At 39.2% G+C, this 19,029-nt stretch overlaps 1 protein-coding gene across 6 annotated transcripts in view; it reads right to left on the reverse strand.

Annotated features, from left to right (window-relative positions):
• The window catches only part of tnr (tenascin R (restrictin, janusin)), a 188,452-nt gene extending 170,129 nt beyond the window's left edge, over positions 1 to 18,323 (reverse strand). For 3 of the 6 annotated variants that reach the window (XM_079652465.1, XM_079652470.1, XM_079652464.1), the window contains exon 1: positions 17,798 to 18,322. The gene's annotated coding sequence lies outside the window, so the exon portion shown is untranslated. Of the gene's footprint in view, positions 1 to 17,729; positions 17,749 to 17,797 lie in introns of those variants that run through there. The other 3 variants (XM_079652471.1, XM_079652469.1, XM_079652467.1) reach the window with 3 other exon arrangements.
• Positions 18,324 to 19,029: the final 706 nt, after the last annotated feature.

The raw sequence follows: 19,029 nt of genomic DNA on the forward strand, positions 1-19,029 counted from the left end.
ACACATACACACCTCCTAACACATTGTGTCTCCTACATTTCATTTCATTGTCTCCATACAGCCATGGCCTTTACACCTCAGTGGGTTTCACTACTTCCTGATTGCACCTTTGTGTGCTAATATTAAGAATTACCGTCAGCCGGGCAGAGTCAGTGACCTTTGAAGTAGAGTGAAGGAGAGTGGAAGGTGAAATATGGAGGGGGGGGGGAAATGCAAATGTTTGAGTGCAAATGCTTGTGAAAACACTTGCACATTCACTATTATTTCATTATGTGTGCTAGTGTACACAACCTGTGCATATTAGGCATGATCTTAGCCCCATACACATAGGTCTTACTGTATATTTAGAGAACTCTATGGGACACAGTGACAGGAGCACCAGAGTCAACAAAAGGTGAATGCAAAATCTCCCATGTTACGTTAATGTGTGATTTCACCCAATTTCAAGCATGGCCGCCTCAATAGGATTCCTGCATCCCGTTTAAACGTTCCTCCAGAAATAACATTTATCCAATTTGTTTCATGGCTTCCCGCTTCATGCTCTCGTCTCACACATGCCTGTGGCAGCCAACTCTAGCAGTCTGGTGTGTTGTAAGTAAAGCAAGGCTGGGAAGAAAGGGAATAGTTGGTCCACTTTGGGAAACATTCGTCCGGTAATCCAGCATGACATGGCTTGATAACAGGAAATGCGATATTTGTGGAATGTACAGACTCATATTTAAATGTTCTAAACAATATGTGATACTCAGTTTGTATTATATCTTAGGAAAGTGAGAGTCTGCTTCAGGTGATATGTTCAGCATCTCTCTTGAGGAGGAGCACTTTACTCTGCTATACGCTTATTTATTCTGCATTTTTTCTGGCAATACTTCCCTGTGAGTCACCACGGATGGTGCTGCTGGATGCACATCCACCACTGTTTCCAGGCACAGGGCCTATCACAGCGGTAACACACGGCAAAACACAAAATCCATCCAGCTTACAACGACAATGACTCGCTCGTCTGCTACATCCCCTGCACCCCTCGTCTCGCTAATTAGAAATGAACTGGGTAATTAACCACCTTGACTCATTGTTCGAGACGGAATATTTCACTCTCCCATCATGCAATGCTTTTGTTGTCAACTTACAATGACAGCTTTTTTTGGTTATTGTGTGGATCCCTCACTCCAATTTGAATAACTAACAACTCTAAAGGGTCTATAGTAAAAAAAACTTGCCTGGAACAGAAAGGGGGGAAATGTGGCAAAGCTCTTCCTCTCCGATGGTTCTCCGCCTTATCGCAAAAAAGCAGCTCTCGCTTTTGACACAACAACTTATCTCTGTTTACCGCAGCATTTTCACTTAAAGCAAGTAAACATGCAGGAATCCAGTGTATTGTTGTGCACACAAGACAAATCTGTTGTTTTCTATTATTAGGTGCATTTCACATTTGTGGGATGAGTATGGATGATTATTTAGTCACACTGAGACATTGCCTAAAGTTTCTAAAAAACTCAGCCACTTCAGCTCTTTGTTTGTTTTAAGCCTGCAAAGAATTGATTTGGGAAACAGAAATATCAGTTATTACACACATATATACAAGTCATTCAGTTATATTGAGTCTGCAGCACATACTTATCAACACAGGTACATTGTGAATGGGTGAAATGATTGATAGTTGTTCACATACTGTAAGCACACAGAAGCCATGCTCTGCCCATACTTTAGGGATTCTGAAAATATCCGAAATCATAATTGTCTTATGGTTTACAGGAAAAAGAGAAAATTAACAGTGATTTGATCTAGGAGAAATTATAGTTATCTTCCATTATTAACTACGCAAACATCGAGTGCTGCAAAAGTGTTTTTTTTATTTCACCTCTAACAACTCAAGGCCAAATATTGTTACTGAAAAAGCAACAGAGAAGTGGATAAAAAAAAGAGTTATCTTGCAGAAAGCAGTGATCATAGTACTTTGCCTGCATTTAAGGTTAGAGACGAAGCCTGCAGTGCTACGGATAGTTTTAATGGGGAAGGTCTCTGCATTTCAGTTGTGAGAGTTCAGCTTTGAATTCCCAGCATTTTCTTTACGCCTCAGGATAATTTGGTCTCACTAAAACTCTGAAAGACTTTGACACGATTGAGCCCTGCGATTTGGAGGAAGTAAAAGTATCTATAATAGCACCAAAAATCATTTTGAAGCAAAAGTAAAAGTATATAATTTTAACATCACCAAGACCTATAATTTAGGTTTAGCATTTAACATTTATCATACAGAACATCCAGTATGAGAGTCACCATCAAATCAGAGCAGTGCTAAGTTGTACTACAATTCATCACATTTAAATTAAGACCACGTTTTTTTTAATAGAACACTTTTTTTTGTTATTGCAAAAACAGCAATAAATAAAGGTTTTATTTTTCAGAGAAAACAGCCTTTGATATGCCAGGCCTCATTAACGGCCCGTCCACACGGCAGCGTGCATTGCTTCAACGGAGACGCTTCCCATTCACTTTGAATGGGCTGATGTCACGCTTTGCCGAACTGCATTATGGTTCCGTCGCTTTGCCTCCGTTGCCCGCTTCGAAAGTTGAGAAAAGTTCAACTTTTCAAGCGTAAACGGAAGTGCCAGCCAATCAAATAATATGCCAGTACAAGCTCAAGCCAATCAAACCGTGTGCTTGTGTGTCCAGGGCGGGAGATTAATGTGATTGGTTGTTGGTCACACGCCAGACACGCCCACCTGCAAGCTTCAATGCACGCTGCCGCGTGGACGTACCGTAAAGCTTCGATGCTGGCAGCATTACCATTTTTGCAATACTTTTAGTAACTGAAGATCAGCAAGGTTCATATGTTGCTTTGTTGAAATTACATGATTTCAAAAACTCAGAATCTCAAAATTGCAGCAGGTTGTATAGACACACATTATATTAGAAAAATAGCAACATTTGTAGTAAGATTTATGTACTTAATATACCAACCTCTTGCCTCCATTTAAAATGGAGTGTTTTCTCTGAGAAGTAAAGTAGCATCATGTTTTTAAAGCTCTGCAAAAGGAGGTTGCACTGGATGATTAATTGTACAAAGTATCTTCAACCCACGCTTTACGATTTACCTTTGAACTAAAAACTTGATCCTTTCCTATCCTTATTCTCTAAACTGACAGTTTTAGTATATATATTAAATATGTATACCCATTGAACCAATGAAAATATCTGTTTTGTGAACTGAATGCACTTGCTGTGCCAATGCCAGGGTTCACACAATGTGTTTACTGCAAAGTAACATTGAATATAATTATAACTTTGGATTGTTTACAAGAAAACTCTACTGGGCACCTTTAAAGATTAAAATAATTGTTAGTCAGTGGTCGTTTTAGCATTTATATGAAATGGTCTCAAACTGTCTCAAAGGAGAAATAACAAACAAAAATTATTGTAATTCATGAAATTATCCAGACACAATAAGGGGTATAATTAGTAAAGAAATATATATATTTTAGACTTGCTTTTCATTCAGACTGTAACAAGCCAGTGGAAGATTGTTCAATGAGCTTTTCTGATCTGTGTCCAACAAGGTTGATTGCAGCAATGTTCTTTGCCAATTTTGTGCTGCAGAATAAAAGCCTTGAAAACCGAGTGTAAAGTGTGACAACATGAAAGAGAAATCGGGGGAAATGTACGGGACAGACGGACAGACAGAAAAGGGAAAGAATAGTTATTTGTGTGTGCTCTCTCTGGGTGGGCAATCTTGTGTAATGAGAAATATTAACCTTGCCAGACTTTTAGTCTGGTTTAAAAAAGAAAATCATCATGCTCACACAAAAGAGCGCAGCTAAAATCCATCCAACCAATGAATGGCCTTTACAGGGAAGGCAGTGCACGGAGAGAATATTGTTCCCATTCAGTTCAGCTGATCCTGAAAATGAATAATTTCACCTGAAACATGCATTAGTAGCACAAAGCATCATCTCCTAAGAGGTGTGCAGTTCAAACAAGATTACAAAAGGCACAGAAAAGGCCCCTTTTGTACCTGTGCATGTACAGTATCTCTTTTTGTCACTTACATTAACAATTTCATGAGCTTTTTGTAGCGTAACCTAATGAGTTGATATGCATTCACAAGGACATGTAGCTTGAAAAGACACCCTCTCCTACATCAATGTATATTTTCTGTATAAAGGCCAAACGTTTATGCTGTTTAAAATAATAAGGACAACAATGTCAGCGAGTAGAATAATCTCAGCAAGATGATTAAATCCTCCATGACATGAAAGCACAACCTTTTCTTAAATTATGAAAAAGTCAATTAGATTAGCTAACCATACATATAAAGCTGCTGAGGAGAACACAAGGAAGGCAACACTATCATGAAAGCATAAGACAGACCTCTGAGGAGAGCTGGATGGCTGTTTGTCACATGTGGTTAATTCATCTGCTGTCAGCGAGTGTTTAGTAACCGGGAACGTCAATACAGACGGAAAGATGCAATTTACCATTTTGAAACCACAAAAGCTTTAACATCTTACTGTATGTCTTTTGGACTGACCCACTAACATTGAGCCTCCTGATCATTTATCGTTTAACAGTAACACGAGGCACTTTACAGGTTTTTACTTACTTAACGCTCATTATTAGGCGATGATCCATGACAGTGTACAAAGCTTTAATGACAACGTTCATATAAACACTGATGTTAGATTGCTCCAGTTCAGATGGGGGTTTTCCTGATGGGACATTTCACGTACAATTTTGCATTTGCAATCAAAGTGGGAAAAGAGTCTAATTCAGGGTAATGGCGGAAATACAATAACCTTTAAAAAAAGATTCTCCTAAACAGTGGGAACAGAGCCATAAGGATTGTCTACCTCTCTGTAATACCCCATTTCAAAGTTTGAATTGAAAGAAATGCTTAATGAAACATGGAATGACACTGTCTATAGGTTTATGTTATTGTCATTAGTTTGAAGTATCGGAAATGTAACTCCAAAGCGGTGTTCTTCACTGTGATTGTTGTCGTATGATGTTTGGTTGTGAATACTACCATGAGCCTCAGCTGCTGCTGCTGCTGCTGCTGCTGCTGCTGCAGCTGCTGCTGCTGCTGCTGCTTTAAAGAAGAAGCCAATCAGGAGAGTGAATTAGAGCTGTAGCTAATTCAAAACGCAACGCGACCGGGACAAAACACATTTGCCAAATGTATCTAAAGTTAACCCAGTAATTGGACTGATTTATAGAGCCGAATCAGGTTTCTTTTGTATTCTTGGACTTTAGCTCACCATGGTGGTGTTTGGAAGAGAAATGTAAGCTACTGCTAGTGATTGTATGTTTCTTATCAATATGTGTCTTTCTCACAGCTTACCTTTCTCCATACATCGATTTTGAAAATGTATTCGCATCAAAGATCCAAAATATTTTATTCCCTTTTTCTCTCTAGTTCCTGTAATACCTGCTGTGTACTCCACTTGTTCACCGGGATTTGGAAAAACAACACCCACACTAGCATTTATTTGTTTTCCCTACCTCACACCAACTGATTTCAACAATACATTATTTATCCAACCAATCACCATGGGCATATTCAGTAGAAATGTATTCTTACTGATACTATGAAATAAACCTTAATTTACAGTTCTTATGAAGCAGCTGATTCATTTATTCACATGCTAGTGTCCTAAATTGTTCAAGCAGATTGTTTAGATTTACAGTTTTACACACCACATTACACCGACACACACAATCATAATCTAGGACACACATTCTCATTCCCTTCGATCGCTTTGTCAATTACACAGAGGAAGTCAGGGAGGAAGAAAATGAAGGGAGTCAACAATGCATGGAACATCGATGTGTCCAACCAACAGTGTCGGTTTAAGTGGAATTGACTTCTGCTCATTTCCCAAATTACGCATATCTGACTGGCCCACCGCTGCAGGGGCTACAGGAAGCACGGGGACAGACAGGGAGTCTCTCTCATACGCTCGCTCTCCATTTCTCTGCAGGGAATCAATGATGTCTGCTTAATTATTGGGTGAATTTAATCAGCGGCACAGCAGTACTTACTGCCTTGTGACCCAGTAGCTGTCAGGAAGTCATTCGGTTTCCAACAGTTAGTGTTTGAATATCACGGCGATAATTAAGAGAACAACTATGTAATCTTTCCAGAGGTGTAAATGTAACAGAGGAACTACCTCTGCATTCGGTGCTCAGCTGTTTACCTACAGGTATCTGACAGCCGCTCAAAGTATTATTATTTGTTGTGCTACAAGTGTTACAAATCCCCGTGACCCAGACGACAGCGTACTGATAAATGATAGCTAATGTCTGGATTAGTGTCTCAAACAGTTCATTACAATTCTAGCCTGCTGAACTTTGGTCTTTTGTGTAGTAGTGTATAATCAGGAATAAACTGCTTCTTCTCATGCATTATATTCCTCCTTGCTATTTTGTTATCATTTTAAATGTATTTACCTTTCACTATGTAAAGACAAGACTAAGAATATTCTTAGTTTATAGATGTTGTGAAGGTAATAGGGAATCCCACAAATGTTTGAAAAGCAATTTTCTATTTGTCTCCACTGTAACTGCGTTTATCTTTCTTACACTAATTAATTCAAGCCACATGCAGACATGTGTGGGTGAATTGCATTACAGATACAAAGTCAAAGCAGATAAATAATAAAAAGCCTCACAAAGCTACTGTCTTCTTATTTCATCCCAACTTACGCCAGCGGGAAGCGTTCAACTATTTTTTTATGATGATTTTTTATCCATTTTGTGAACGGAAAATTATCAACACTCAGTCAAATCTGAAGAGGGACATTTATCCACGGAAAATTGCTCTAAGCTGAGAGCTTAAGACGAACCCTATTTCAAGCCTTGCTTTTTATCATTAGATATATTTTATTAACCCTAAAGAAAGAGTTTAACGTTTTGGAAAACACAACAACATGCAGGCTATAGCTACTATAGTGTAGCATGAAGCCTGCAGCCAAGGTAAAGCAGCTAGCCTTGCCCTTACGAAGTTCAAACATCCACCTCTAAGCACTTCTAAAGGCTCACAAATTCATAAATAACATGTATTATTAATGCATGTTTTTATTCTATCTGTAAACTTTCAAATACTCCGGCAATTGATCACGAAACTAGAATGTGGATGCTAAAATGGGGTTTGCTGAAATGCATTTTTGTAAAGCTCCCCATTCAAATTGCAACATTAAAAATGTCCGGATAAATATAGAACAATCAATGATAAATAATTTAAGCAACAGAAGCATCAAAGCCTTGCAAAGAATGTAATACTGCATCCAAATCATGTATCATGCTTACAATGTTCCATAACCCTCAGGCTACCTTAATGGATTTCAGACAGTTACTCTGCCCCTGTCATATGAAAGTAGGTTGAAATATGTCTCATCACTCTCCAAAGGGATGGATATTGATTGGGAGGGATCAATGAAAAGTTTGCAGAGTGTGGGTAATATCATCTGGGTTTGGGGCTGAAACCAAACAACAAACAGAAAACAGAGACTGTTTGTGTGTACTGAGATGCTGCATTGATTTATGCATGTCACTGCAGATTAAACGTTGTAGAATGAGAAATTATCTGATCTAAAAAAGAAAATACAGCCTAGTATTTGTAGAAGCCTTCACTGAAGCATTATGCAACTCTAGATTCAGAAACATGGTCAATCTTTGTGTGTCTATAATTCACTTGCCATGGCTGTGTCAACTAGGGTGGAGTTTCTTACCATTTAAAAAAAAACAGTTGACAGCATTCATGAGAAAAGGGATACACGTTTCTAATAGCTAAGGACATTCCTAGTTTTCTATCTATTTCAACTCACAACAAAACAATTACATAAATGCCATATTAAAGTAAAGCAGTTTTGAGTAAAAGGAAATATGTTAGTTACTTGAACAGTACGGGGACGGAGTGGCGCAGTGGGCTGTGCATTTGATCATCAAATCAAGGGGGGCGTTGGGGAACTCCAGTTCGAAACCCGCTCCCGCCTCCACTGCGTCAGGCCGTTGTGTCCTTGGGCAAGACACTTCACCCAAATTTGCTCCTGTGGGTATTGTCCACAGTACATGTATGATATCAATGTGTACTTGTAAAAGGGCCTTGATGACTTCGAGGTGTGAAGATGGGCAGTGTGGCGCAGTGGGATTTGCATTGATTATCAGATCAAGGGGGTGAAACCGACCGCCGCTAGTGCGTGTGTAAAGCCGTTGTGTAAGAAAGCTTACACATCTTCCGACGCAAACTGAAAACTCATCTCTTTAGACTCCACTTCGAGCGATAAAATTACTAACAAAGCACTTATATACTAATAAAGGGCTGGCTTTCTAAATGCCAGTTGAGTAGCACTTGAAATGTTTGGCTCTATGAAACCTGATGTACTTATATGATTCTGTTTTCTTAAAGGTTGTATCTTCCTGGTCGAATGCACTTATTGTAAGTCGCTTTGGATAAAAGCGTCAGCTAAATGCAATGTAATGTAATGTAATGTAATGTCCTCGGGCAAGACACTTCACCTGAACTTGCTCCTGTGGGTATTGTCCACAGTACATGACCATTACATGTGTATGATCTATATTTGTAATGTGTATTTGTAAGGAGCGCTTTGAGAGTCATTGAAAAAGCGCTATAATAAATATAAGGATTATTATTATTACAGTAGTCACTGAACATACAACCTCCATTATAACACGGTTTAAAAGTCAACCCCCAGCCAGTGCTGCATAATCTGACAGTTGTTCCCTCAGCTGGCCTTTCCATGGCATGAGTATGAGGTTCTTTTAGAAATGCCTGCTTCATGTCCGTTGGTTTTAAGGTCATTTCTGATGTTAACAGTGCAGCCACTAATGACGAAAAAGGTGGGTTTGTAACATTTCTACAACCTTTTGGAAAAGGTGAAATTGACATTGAGTTTGGGTTGTTTAATTATAACAAGGCTGATATATTGATTGAATTATATGGGTATCTATGACCTATAGCCTTAAGCCAAATTCAGTGTTGCTCAGTCAAGCCTATTATTATCTCATGCAAAACTTCCCGTAAAACCTAGGTCATGCATATTAAGAGGAAAATCTAATCTATCAGAAATGCATATTCTATGGAATTACGCAAATGAGACAACTGGAGCAGTTATAATTGCTCAGCGTGTGCTGCAAATGAGAATGGCTTTTCGTATGAGCTAAGGACAAATTAACTTAACGACACCATTCTGGTAAATGGCAGACAGATGGAAAGTTCACGGAGACAAAACGCTTTCTTAGTTCTTAATCACATGTGCAATTAACTGGCGTATGAAGGTGCTGGTTTGATTGGCTTGTTGTAGCCGTTATTCATATAAAGTGATTTTTTAAAGTGAAATGAGTTTATATCCTGGAGCGAGCGACAGGTAAAGAGAGAGAGTCCTCTTTTATCACCAAAATGAGCCCAGAAACAGTTGACAGCCGGGGGGGGAAATGGCCCAACGTGCACTGTGACATTAAGTTAAAGTTGGAAACAGGACAGTATACCAGATGAGGTTATAAAATCCACAGAATGTGTTTATAAAGCTGCCTTTATACTTTTAATATTAATAGTTTGACACAAGGTCAATGGTGGGATTACGATGTAGTGCAGAAAGTCTGAAACAATGTCTGTAATCTGTCAGCTTCCACATATCACAGTCAGGTAGGCTGGGAACTGTAAAAACGCAGCTATAGTATTAATCATTTACATACAATGTCATTTTTATTTTGTCATTCCCAGACAAGGGCTGTACTTTGGCAGGCTGCCCAGATATGTTATTATCAGCAAAAGCAAATTTGCCTAGAAGCTTTTTTATTTATTTATCTAAATAGATAATAAAGATCTTGTAAGCCATTGTTTTTCTCCTTAATTTTTCAAATGCATTAAAAGTTAAAGCTAAATAGACAACTAGCTGGACACCATGATTAAGTTGTACTCCTGTCCTGACAATCTATTCAGCCCCATCTCTGAATAACCCCCTCGATCAGCTACCCCCTCAAATTAAATCTAATTGTGGGAGATACTGCATTTCCTTACACCACATCTCATCCGGCCGATGCACATATCCGATGTGAAGGAGAGAAGTTTGACTTCATTTTAAGTTGTCACAACAAACTACTGTAGCGATCCAAAAGAACAGGGGTCAAACTCTAGCTAATGTTATTTCCTTTCAACTGGTAACTTCAGACACAAGAGTTACTGTGTGTTTGTACCTTTGAGTTGAGACTTCAAAGCCAAGAAATTCAAGACTCAACCTCAGTGTCTGGTAAAATCCCAGAAAAGCTTTTAATTTGTTTGCTTACTTTGGGTCTTGAGATGGACTTTATTTAATATATTAAAAACAGGTTTGACCACAAGGCTTAAGCACTTCAATATTCTCCTCTTTTTAACTCCATGCTTACTTTGAATGAAGCTGCATCATTCAAACTTCAACAAGACATCTTTGCTCTCAATTAGTTTGGATCACTGATGGTCCAATTAGATAATTTGATGAAGTACTCAACTAGTACTGTATTTTACCTTGGTGCCATTTGTCTTTGACTGAGTGAAAAGATGAAAGAGAGGACTTGTTTAAATGAATGGAATTTATCTTCTAAGGTTATTTGCAGATACTTCATCAGTTGAGTGTCTTTCGGTAAAAGTTTAAACTACATGTGTTCCAAAAAGCTCAAATATCATGATTTAAGAGCTTCACAAGCTACTCACATCCCATTACTCCAAATAATACCTACTGCAGGATTATAATTATTTCACCTTTTCCGCCATCAATGAGAGTTTGCAATTGGAAACACAAATGCAAATAAGAAACATTATCAGAACAGCAAACCTCTTCTTCTTCTGTATAATTCATGTATTCAAGGCAATTGTTGGAGGTTTGACTTCTTAAATAAAGGTGGGTTAAAGTTAATATTTAGATGAGCATCGATATGATGCAGGGCAGTACAGCTGTAGATAATCCTCGCTCAGCAGGTATCACAGAGCGTCTGCCTCTGACTGCAGCACAGTTGTTGTATAAACAGAGACAGCTCTTATTTACCTTTCACCTAAAAGGAGTCTCTTGAGCCGACACGTTTGTATATCTGAAGATCCTTCACAGGCTGCCTGGGGGGGGCTCACGCCTGAACTTTAAGCTTTTTATTTCACAGTAGGGGCCAAAAACTAGTATCAAAAGGTCACTTCCTTTTCTGGCAGGAAATACACACAGCACTGTGCACCTATATGATCACACACGTGCATTCATTCAAACCCAGGTACACACAGAGACCTGCACTGTGCAGTAAATATATTTTAAAAATGTTTCTGCAGAGGAGGTTGAAAGAGATGGAAGACCTTTACAGAATATTTCCCAGTGTGGAAGAGGGAGTAAAAAAGAAGATGAGAAACTTTTTGAGGGGTTGCTGAAGGAGGGCGGTGTGCAGAGAGAGATTGAGAGCGACAGACAGGGAAGGGGGAAGAACACCAAATGTTAAGTAGCGGTTGAAGTGGAAGAATTCCAGTTTGGATTCAAGCTCCTTGGCTAATGAGGATCATTAACATGGCCTGCCCAGATCCTCTAAACGCTGGGGAGGACTGGAAGATAAGGGATAAAAATAAAACCTCTCAAGCACATCCCCACAAGATTCATAAGGCGGCCACTTGTAAAAAAAAAAAAAGATATTGTACATGCTGGCTGTGGAAAGGTATATGCAATACCACATGCCAAGGATCCTGGGATACCTACCGTACAAGAACACTTGCTTGAACTCTGAACTCTTGAGATCTCAAGCACAGCGACAATAGAAGCAATCTAGATGTGTGATTCAACACATTTAAATAACAAGGTGAATTGGCCTCCCCAGTGCTGTGTGATGTGACGAATCAGAGGTTCGAATCAGAGGTTCGGATCAGTTCAACTATGGACTATGCAGGATGGAAATCAGAAGTTGTCCTTCCCTTCACGCATCCTCCATTATTTCAAAAGGGCTGATCACATATTTGATCCTTTGAGCTTTATCATTTCTGCTCTCTCCATTGGCTGTTTACCACACAGTAAAACAAAGCTCCCAAGAGGCTTAAAACAAGCTCCTTTCCTGCTTCTATCATTTCATGATATACAGTAGACATCTGTTTAGAGAACTTGCAACCACTTCTACAGCGTGATCAATTGTTTAGTTAAAACCGACAGCATCAAAACAGTTTGGAAAAACAAATGTCTTTCGTCAGTGGTCCAGAATCAAGCAGAGACCTGCTTTATGGACATCCTGCCATCGATTCTTGTTTTTTCCTGCTCTCACCACTGTCACTCTACACCGTTGGGGGGGCTGCGTATGTGAAATCTACAACATCTTGCCCGATCAGGCCTTCCCAACAAGCAAATACTGCAAACTTAGTGTTACATCAGCCCTTCAGTCACAGTGCAACTGCTTTTCTCTTCATCTATTATTTTGTATTAGAGCGCAGAGACACACACTCCACTGTGTTAGACCCAAGGCTGTCAGACAGAAACGTGTCTTGATAGGATCCGCATAATTGGACACATTCATCCGTCTTTTGTTAACAAAGTACTTTGTGGTGCAGAGATATACAGTGAAGAGCTGTGATGGTACTGTTGTCTGGGTTTACCAAAAGAGCCTCAACTTAGATAGTGTTGAATACAAAAAACCTTTTAACAAGAAAACTAAACCCCAATTAGGAAAATGCAGTTTGTAAAATGCTGTGGAAACATATCCATTGTTTTGTATTTCTACATTGCAGTTTTTATACCATTGCGAAATATACCTAGAATAAAAACTATTGAACTGATCCGGACTGATCTCATTTTTGTTAACTTAATAAATACAGGCAGAAACGTTTTGGCCCCATGGTTGGCAGAATATTCATCACAACTGCAATGAAGCCATTATCTCTCCTTGTTTATTAGCAAGGAGCAGTGGACTGTACTTTCTTTAATCCCAAACAATTCACCAGCTCTTCTCTCTAGCTGATCCCCTCAGTTTTCAGGATGGCTTTCTCCGAATTAACCGTTCATTAAGTTTACATCAATAATTGATGGATTGTAGTTTTGAATCAGAGCCTTCGATATTCGGATTAATACGCTTGTGGAAAAAAAGGAAGATAAGGCAAATTTAAAAGGAAAAGTATTTAGGGAAATATTGAAATGTTGAAAAGGTATACCATTTTTTTTTTATGCAATTCATCGGGACATTGCTCGTAACAAGGCTGCCAAAAAACACTGATTTAGTTAATTTAGCATTGCTTTTAAATATATTTCAGTTCATTTTATCCAATATTTTGCTGAGTTTAACGAAGTTGTAATACATGGATGCGGTAATGCCTTTACATTGTTGGCCACAATGATTCTAGAATGTACATTTGGTACACATACACACATTCCTATATAATATATTCCTGAAAATGTGAATATAAATGATCTAGAGCAGAGGTGCCCAGTACGTCGACCGCGGTCGACCGGTCGACCGCGGGGGCAATGCTGGTAGATCGCGAGTCATTCATACATTTTAAAAAAATCCAGCTCCGTTAAAATAGACAAAACAGGTTTTGATCCCTCCTCCTTTGGCCTCCCTGCCACTTAATTCAGGAGTTGACTTGATTGACAGAAAAAGCGACCTATTGCTTTCCAGTCTGTTAACACAGAATGCAAAGCGATACAAAATCAGTCAAGTGCCGGGAGAGACAAACAACAAAATGAGTGCGGGAACGAGCAAAAAGCTAAAGACATACCACTTCCACACAGAATGGGAGGGAGAATCTTTGTTTGTGATGTCACATTCAAAGGTTATTTGCCTTATTTGTAAAGCAAGCGTCGCTCTGCCAAAGAAAGGTAACGTGGAGAGGCATTATCGGAGTGTTCACAAGGCATATGACAGCGACTTCCCTCCGAGTAGCGAGTTGAGAAAGAGAAAGGTCATGTATTATTGCTACACAAACATTATCTCTTCGTTTTAGTGTCGCCAACTCGTTTCTAACATGCAAAAAGACAAACAAATGCGTCTATGGTCGGTGTATTTTCGACCTTTCCAATCCAGAAGAGATCTCTCTCTCCCCCGTCTGTTTGCAAGGGGGCGGGGCAGTTTACACACACGCAGCTGCTACATGCAGCAACACACGGAGGAGATGGTGGAGAGAAGCGCTCCAAGGTGTGGTTACATGTTACCCGTCTTGAGGTGGACAATGCTCGTCACCAAAAGAGTTTAGCATGTAAGGGCGGTAACACGAGCAATTTGTCTAAACATTTAGCAAAAGTGCACCACATTCAGACGGAGGAATGCACCGGGTTCGACTGTCTTTCGAGTAGCTCTGTAGCCCCATCCACGAGTAACGTTTCCACGTCAGGTGTTATGTATGCTAGCAGCAACACACGGAGTTAACTACATTATACAAACATGGGTTAATGATTAGAGGTAACTGAGTTATTTATTTTGTTAAAGTTTCAGCTATTCTGTTTATAGTTCTGTCATCAGATTATTTAATAAGATTTGTTAAAACATTGTTGTTTCTTTTGATGTGAAATATTATTTATTTAATTCAAATAAAAAGCAATGTTAATTTTGTTCACAATTTGTTAAGTTAATTTAATAATATATGTATTTTTGAATCAAGTATTCATCTTTATTGTCTTCATTGTTAGTTTCCACATGCCTAAAACAACCTCAAACTAAATCTAAAAGTTGATGGCTAAATAAGAGCGTTTGAGAAATTGTGCAAGGCACACAGTAGTCCGAATAGTCGATTAATCGTTTCATTAATCTATAGATTAATCGATAATCAAATTAGTCGTTTGTTGCAGCCCTATTGTAGTTATCCCATGTAAAAATAAAACGTGTTATTCAGCAACCCTTGCAATTTGGGTTTTTATTTTTGGTTGGTAGACCTCGGTTAGCTGGTCATTTCAAAAGTAGCTCACCAGCCAAAAAAGTGTGGGCACCCCTGATCTAGAGTAATCCCAGGAGAAGAATCGAAAGAGAAGGAGAGAAGAAAGCATAGGTACAAAAAGAGAACTTTAACATAAAGCAGGAAAGAAAGAAGGGTAACAGTTCACACAGTCAGACAGATGCCTGCGTCTGGCTCCTCTGCCTTGGAAACATAAATCAGAGCAGTCTAGTTAGGATTTATCACACAGACTGAGATGATCGCACAGGAGGCCGCTGAGGAGGAGCTGCTTGAAAGGTGAATCATGAGTGGAAGTAAAGGAAAATGCTCCGTTCATTGAACTCTCTCAAACTTTTAAAAATGTGCAAAGCATGTGTAATGTATTAATAATAGCACAAGTAAATATGACTTTCTCACGAAACAATGATTAGAATTGTTCCATGGTAAGATAACTAAAACTACATCCCTAACCATAAAAGTACTAATCTAAGATTTCAGTCCTTTTAATGCAGTCCCTTATATGCGACAGTTTTTAAATCCGTGCAGTAACTCATGGATGACGCGGCCACTAATGAGAGCTGGATATGTCCAAATGTAACTGTCATCCTAACGATAAGTAATGACGGTAGCTTAGCTAACACAATTAACACAGGCGCAGAGCAAAATAAAATTCCCCCAGTATGAGGTATTATGTAAATTATTAATTACCACATAGACTATTGCGATCTTGTTCAAATGCCCATTGGCAAAAAAATAAATGTAAGTGATTTGGAAAATGTAGCAAGGAAAATATAGTGAGAATAATTCAACAAAAATCACCTGCTCCTTAAGCGCTTTATGGAATACATTTGTATTTAACAACTTCACACAGGCTGACTCGCAATAAATGAAACTACAAACAATGAGAGTAAACATTCAAATAATTTTGTATTTGTTCTTGTCAGTGAAATGTCACCACTATTTCATTTACATAAATCTTGGGTACGCAATAAGATTGTAATACACGTTTCAATTCAGACGCAATTTTATAAAAAGGACAGGATGTCTCTCTCACAATTTCATACATTAAAAATATAATATCAGAACCACTGTATAGCAATCTGTCTTTCATTTGAATTTCAATCACATGAGTTCCGCACAATCTCATTCCACATTCAATGAGGGATGCATGTTTTATGAGCGGCAGTTTTCACAAATGCAGTTACACTTGTGTGAGTTTGGGTGATTCTGCATGTGTGAGAAGGGGAGGCAGAGAGTGAGTAATGAACAGATAAAGAGCCGGCAAGGGCTAAAGACAAAAGACAGAGAGTGTGATGAGTGTGTGATGAGTGTGTGATGAGTGTGTGATGAGTGTCTGATGTATCCAGGAAGAGAAGTAGATCGGAGAGAGAAAGTGATCGGCTTAATGACACAGGATCCACATGGCAGAGGGAAGCTCCGTGTGTGATATGATGAATCAAAACACTGAAAACCTCAAGCCTCTCCACTCACAGCCGACACACAAACAGTCATAAAAAAACTCTGGGATTAACTGCTCAGATTCTCTGTTTACAAGGTAACTGAATTGGTGGTTTTCTCTCTGCCTGTTCCACTACTTCTCTGCCCTTTTCCGTCAGTCTGTGGCTCTCAGGATATAATCACCACAGCTTCCAATACGCTGTCGATACGCAGAACTGAAACCCTCCCAACCTGTTCCCCTGCTGCGACCATGAACAATACGTCTGGCTGACTTTGACAAATTAAACCAACTCGATATATGGAAATAACCTTCACGGGATGACATGGAGGGGGGAAAAGGGAAGCGGGGGGGGGGGGGGGGGGGGTATGGGAAAGGGAGAGGAACAGAAACTGAGAGAGGGATGGAGAAACTCACAGATGGATGATGGGATATATCGAGCCTCTGAATTATAATGGTACAGCCTGGGAATACATGGAAATGGCGCACATATAGACCGCTTTCTAAATGTCACTATAGATAATAATTAGGCACTACAGCAACCAACACACACATAGTCTGAGCTGGAAAAGCAGGTAATGGGATTTAATAATTGCCCACATGCATTTTGGGTTGTTTTTTGAACTGGGCAACAATGCAAACAAAAGGTAGAGTCCTGTATTCATTTAGAAGATAGCAACTGATGGGAGAACACACTTGATCATTTCCCATGTTCATCCATTAGATTGGGAAAACCTATACAATAATATTAAGGGTCAACTCAGACTTACTGTATGAAAGTACAACCCTGTCATCGTACATGAGTTTGAATGTACAATATTTTTACCAAATAGTAAAAAATGACACAATTACAATTTTCTTTAACTTTCACAATCAAACTATATTCTTTTGAAATAAGTTGAACTGTCCTGTTTCTCGAAGGATGCCAAGTGTTTATCCCAAACTTAACAGTAACATTCCCAGAAGAAGAAAAAAGTGTATGTAAATGAATAGCCTTTCGTGATAATTTGTCATGCAACTACTTCCAACAAACAGTTTTAAAGCACGCTTTTGTCACGACTATTAATTGCCCAAGTAATTGGAATTCAGACACATTTCACCCGTGACAATCAGAAAATCCTCCCTCACACGCACTTTAACTACAAAAACATCCACACATAGTGCAAATAAACACACAACCCAGCGGGAAGAGGTCGTTAAGCAGCTATTGTTGTGTTGCTCTCTGCTCAGCATGATAACAGTTGATTGATAGTGAGGTTCCTCAGCTAATTACCTGGCTACCACTTTAAATGTGCACCGTTTTGCAACTGATGCCACAACTGAAACAGCAAAAAAGACACTCAGCACCAACACAAAGGCAAATAAACATACAACAGTGAAGATACAGGACTACGCACATACATAAAATCTCGTCAGAAGCTGAAAGCAACTGCCCAACATTCGTCTCCGTTCCTCACAAGTTAACTCACCTGCTCCGAGTGACCAGCTGAAAGCTTTCAAATTGGCCTTGGGTAATCTTCCTCCCTCTCGGTCTCTTCACTCTCTGGTCCCTTTGGCACCTCTCTCTCTCTCTTTCTCTCTCTCTCACTGTGTGGCAGTACACGGACGTCCTACGGGCCACTCACCCTTCCTGTGTGGCTTGGCGTGAGTGCATCGATCTCTCAGCCAAGTGGTACGTTGTCCTGCTGTTTCCACAAGACTCAGATGTGCTCTCTCCGCTCACTCTGCCTCGCACAGCTGCAGAGGGAAATATGAGGACGGGCAACGTGGTTGGGTGCTGCTCCACTCTCCCTCTCTCTCCACTCTCTCTTTAGTGAGCTGGGATGCTCTCTCTCTCTCTCTGTGAGGTTGTCAGCTGGTACGATGCTCACTCCTACTATCTCTTCACTGCCACTCTGTCTTGCTGTACTCAACTGCATGCTATCTCACCATCTCTTTTTTGCGGTTCCTCCATTGATTGTTCTGTCTGTTCTCTCTCTCTCTCTCTCTTTCTCTCTTTCTCTCTCTCTCTCTCTCTCTCTCTCTCTCTCCTTATTGATCTATGTATTTATGTCTTTGCTTGTGCAGCCTCTAGTGGCTGCTTTCTCTTCATGTCTATAACACATTTTACTCACAGAGAACATGAAGCTAGGATGACAATTTGCTTGGATCTTAGGTGGCACCACCATCTAAAAATTAAAACAGATACAAAAAGAATCATTAGCATATAAACATGGGACAATAACTGCATATTGATTGTTTTCAGTAGGAATGTTTTACGATTGATAGATTAACATAAGGTGACGTCTTAAAGTAGCTTGTTTTGTCAAACTAACAAGGTTAAGCCGAAACCACAACATATTTTGCATTTTTCCCTGATGAGTTGCAAAGTGTTCTTATTGTTTATCAAATCATTGTTTGTTTTATGTATTGATAAGTCAATAAACAGGAAACTATTCAGAAAATAACTTGAGTTTTATTGTTCCAAGCAAAAATGAAAAACATTTTCTTCATAATTATCTTAATATCTTTTTTTTGTAACTGTTGGCTAGATAAAAGAAGACATTGAAGATGTAAACATCGACTGTATGTGAAAACCACATGTTCGGACATTTTATAGATATGCAGCCCTATAAGTGAATGGTTTAATTTGCATTTGACCTATTGCAATTTTGAATAATTTGTAATCTTGCTTGACACTCAGCTATTAAAAACTTTATTT

Source organism: Notothenia rossii (assembly GCF_949606895.1).
Source record: "Notothenia rossii genome assembly, chromosome: 9".
Classification (NCBI taxonomy): domain Eukaryota; kingdom Metazoa; phylum Chordata; class Actinopteri; order Perciformes; family Nototheniidae; genus Notothenia; species Notothenia rossii.